The 4,191-nt window shown below is 43.9% G+C and overlaps 1 pseudogene; it reads left to right on the top strand.

The window, feature by feature from the left end:
* The first annotated feature begins 2,638 nt into the window (after positions 1-2,638).
* LOC129669322 (ubiquitin-like protein FUBI) lies at positions 2,639-3,027 on the top strand (annotated as a pseudogene).
* Positions 3,028-4,191: the final 1,164 nt, after the last annotated feature.

Below are 4,191 nucleotides of genomic sequence, written 5' to 3'. Positions count from 1 at the left end.
AAATAAATACATCTAAAAATATTTTTTGAGACAAGATCTTACTATGTCAACCTTCTGGCTTAGAACTTGCTAAGCCAATCAGGCTGCGCTCAAACTCACAGAGATCTACCTTTCTCTACCTCCTGAATGCTGAAAAAAATTAGATTTATTTGTTTATTTTATGTGTATGATACATGTATGTACGTGTACTCCATGCATGTCTGGTACCCACGCAGGTTGGAAATGGAGTAGATGAATGACTGTGAGCCACTATGTGGGTGCTGGAAACTGAAGCCAGGTCCTCTGGAAGAACAGTCAGTACTCTTAACCAGTGAGCCATCTCTCCAGCCCTTGCGGAAAGAAGAAAGGAGGAAAGAGAGAGAGAGAGAGAGAGAGAGAAAGGAGAAAGGAAGAAAAAGAAAGAGAAAGAAAGATGTCTATATGTATTCTGTGTCCATTTCTTTTTTTTTGAAGTTATTTTCTTTATATATATATATCTGTGTGTGTGTGTGTGTGTGTATGTATATACATGTAGAGGTCAGAAGACAACCTTAGGTGTTACCTGCAGCAATACTTCTCATGCCTGGAGCTCACTGGTTAGGAGACTAGCTAGGAAGCAATCTTCCTTTCTGCTTTTTCCTATCATGAGGATGTTTTTTTCCCAGGTCTTAAATAGGTTTTTATTTTTTATTTTTTGAGTTGACCATTTTTTTCTTTTTTTTTTCTTTATTAATTACACTTCATTCACTTTGTATCCCCCCTGTGGTTCCCTCCCTCCTCCCATCCCCATCCCTCCTTTCCTCTACCCTCTGCATGCATGCCCCTCCCCAAGTCCACTGATAGGGGAGGACTTCATGAGGATGTTTTTTAGAGATGTATTATATATATAATGTTCTGCATGTATACCTTTATGCCAGAAGAGAGCACCAGATCTCATTATAGATGGTTGTGAGTCACTGTGTGATTGTTGGCAAGTGAACTCAGGACCTTTGGAAGAGCCAGTGCTCTTAACCTCTGAGCCATCTCTCCAGCCCAAAAGCAAAGTTCTTATGTCTGGTTCAGAACAATTATAATCTCTGGGCAGTGGTGGCATACACCTTTAATCCCAGCACTTGGGGAGGCAAAGGCCTGTGAGTTCGAGGCCAGCCTGGTCTAGTTCCAGGGCTAGTTCCAGGGCTGCCAAGGTTACACAGAGAGACCATGTCTCAAAAAACAACACAAATAAACAAACAAACACTCATAATCCCTGTCTTTGGGTATTTAGATAATGACCATAGGGGAAGTAGTGGAGAACCCCTTTTGTAAAAGTGGGCACTGGAGGCAAGATGAGCCTGGTTCTAGCCCTGGTACTATACTGCAGTTGCTATATGGCTTACTTTCCATCCCTTGCTCCCTCCAGGCTGTATTTTCTTCTTCTGTACTAGACAGAGTTGAAATAAGCAGTCTCAAAAGGCACAACATCCTTTGTCTGAAGCTATAGACTGAGGTCAAGTATAGAATCTATGGCCTACTGAAAAGGGCAGGCTGAGAGGCCATTTGGCTTATGTCTCCTCTTACTCATCAAGGGCAAGAATTTGTCTTTCCCTGAGAATCAAAGTCATTTCCTTTGTCATTGAAAAGGTCACTATGACTATGTACAAGGGGGATGTGGGAAAAGAGCAGGGGTCCATTTCTGGCCCTTATCATTACTACCACTGTCTAACCTCAACTTCATTGCTCATGTCATTCTGAATGATCTTGACCAGCTTCCTAAGCCTCTTGGTATCTCGTTTTTTCAGTGGTCAATGAAGGGATCAGGCAGGGTCTTTGCTGGAATTTAGCTCATAAACTGCTAGGGCGGAGTGGCTCAAAGAGAGAAGAGTGTGTTCCTGACAGCTTGAGAGACCTGGTATGAGGGGTGAGAGGAGGTGGCAGAGAAAGAAAGCAGAGCCTCCCTTTTCCAGGGAGTAGGGGCTGCCTTCCAGGCTGATGTTTTGAGGGTCTCTACTTAGAAATCCCACCCTGAACGATCTGGACTTTCAGGGAAAGGTAGCCTTCCTGTCTCCCTGTTTATGCTTTTGATGCCACCTGCAGATGGAGCCCAGGATCAACCACTATCTGCAGTCCCTCTTGCTAGAAAACCCAATGCACAGACAACTCCCATTCAGCTACCCAAGATATCTTGGACTCTTCCTGGACACAAGTGATCCTTGTGACTCAGCCTCCCAAACATCTAGAACTACAAGTGTGCACCACCATGCCTGGCTTATCCCTGTCTAAACAGTATTTATTGACAGTCTATCGTGTGTGCAGATTTGTTCCAGATGGTATTGGGAAAACATCTGAAAGCTGCTCTCCCCCAGCTAAGGGTTGGGGAAGCGTGGGAAGGGGCAGAAGCAAAAGGCTGGGAGAGAGTTGGACTGCTTTTCCCAAGCTTTACAGGAGACTTCATTTCCTGCTTCTTCCAGTTTCTGAAAGCTGCCAGCCTTCCTTGGTATGTGGCTTCATTATTGCTACATTTTCCTCCCTGATCACACTGCCTTTTCCTCTGGGTGTGTCTCCTAGTGTTCTGTCTGTATCCTGTCCCACTCTACCTTCCTCTTATAAGAACACTGTAGGAGCTCTTTCTTGACTCCATCTTTGAGGTAGTAGCAGTGGTGTCCAAGAGTTAGTTGCCAACATGCAGCTCTTTTTCCAAGCCCAGGAGTTACACACCCTCGAGGTGACAGGCCAGGAGACGGTTGCCCAGATCAAAGCTCATGTGGCCTTATTGGAAGGCATTGCCCCTGAAGATCAAGTCGTGCTTCTGGCAGGCTTGCCACTGGAGGATGAGGCCACCCTAGGCCAGTGTGGTGTAGAGGCCCTGACCACTCTGGAAGTAGCTGGATGCATGCTGGGAAGTAAAGTTCATGGTTCCCTGGCTCGTGCTGGAAAAGTGAGAGGTCAAACTCCCAAGGTGGCCAAACAGGAGAAGAAGAAGACAGGTCGGGCCAAGCGACGAATGGCAGTACAATTGTCAATGTTGTACCCACCTTTGGCAAGAAGAAGGGCCCCAATGATAATTCCTAAGTCCTAAGTCCTATTGTGATCCTGGCACTCTAATAAAGCCACTTTGCCCAGGCAAAAAAAAAAAAAAAAAAAAAAAAAAAAAGAACACTGTAGGGGTCAGGGGTCAGGCAATGGTGGTGCATGCCTTTAATCTCAGCACTCAGGAGGCAGGGGGAGGTGGATCATTATGAGTTCAAGGCCAGCCTGGTCTACAGAATGAGTTCTAGGACAGCTAAGGACTACACAGAAAAACCCTGTCTCAAAACAAACAAACAAACAAACAAACACAGTAGAAGGGCTGGAGAAATAGCTCAGTGATTAACAGAATTTGCTGCTCTAGCAGAGGATCTGAGTTCAATATCCAGCACCCACATGGCTGCTCACAGCTGTCTCTAACTCCAGTTCTTGGGGATCCAATGCCATCTTTTGACTTCTGTGGGTATTGGAGGCATGTATGTAGCATAATATGTTGTGCACATGCATACATGCAGGAAGCACACACAAAATAAAAATTTAAATTAAAAAGAAGACTGTAGGGGCTGGCTCTGAAGCTGGGTGCTAGACTGTCTGCCTAATATACTCAAGGCCCTAGGTGTCACCCCCAACACACATGCAAAATAAAACAAAAAGAATACTTATGATTGCATTTAGGACCCATGTAGAAGCTATTTTCAGATATTCAGCTTTGAAAAAAGACTAAATTAATGTGTATGAGTGTTTTTGTATGCTGTGCATTACATGCATGTCTGGTGCTGGTAAAGGCCAAAAAGAGGCTGAGGCAGGAGGCTCATGAATTTGAGGATAGCCTATGATATATAGAGAGAGTTCTGAGTTAGATAGCCTGGATAACAGAGACTCTGTCTTAAAAATGAAAGAAAATGCTCATTTATGGAATACACTGTGAACTTCAGATACACCATACTGTCATCATGGATGAGGGTAGGGAGCATGCCCAGCATATGTTCAATTCCCTACACTGCCAAAAGTTCATTTTTCATTAACATATGGTCTATACCATATGTTTACTATGGCATTATTAATGTGATTTAGGATAGTCACCTATGAGGAAGAATGAAATGGAATACTATTAGGTATAAAGAAGAATGAAATCATGTCATCAAAATGGGTATAACTGGAGGTCATTGTGCCAAGTAAAAATAGATAAGTACTACACCCTCTTTTCAT

This window comes from Psammomys obesus, unplaced genomic scaffold (genome assembly GCF_907164565.1).
Source record: "Psammomys obesus unplaced genomic scaffold, mPsaObe1.curated_primary_1811, whole genome shotgun sequence".
In the NCBI taxonomy this organism is placed as follows: Eukaryota; Metazoa; Chordata; class Mammalia; order Rodentia; family Muridae; genus Psammomys; species Psammomys obesus.
Note: the sequence above shows the minus strand (reverse complement) of the source record. Positions and strands in the feature narration are given on the sequence as shown.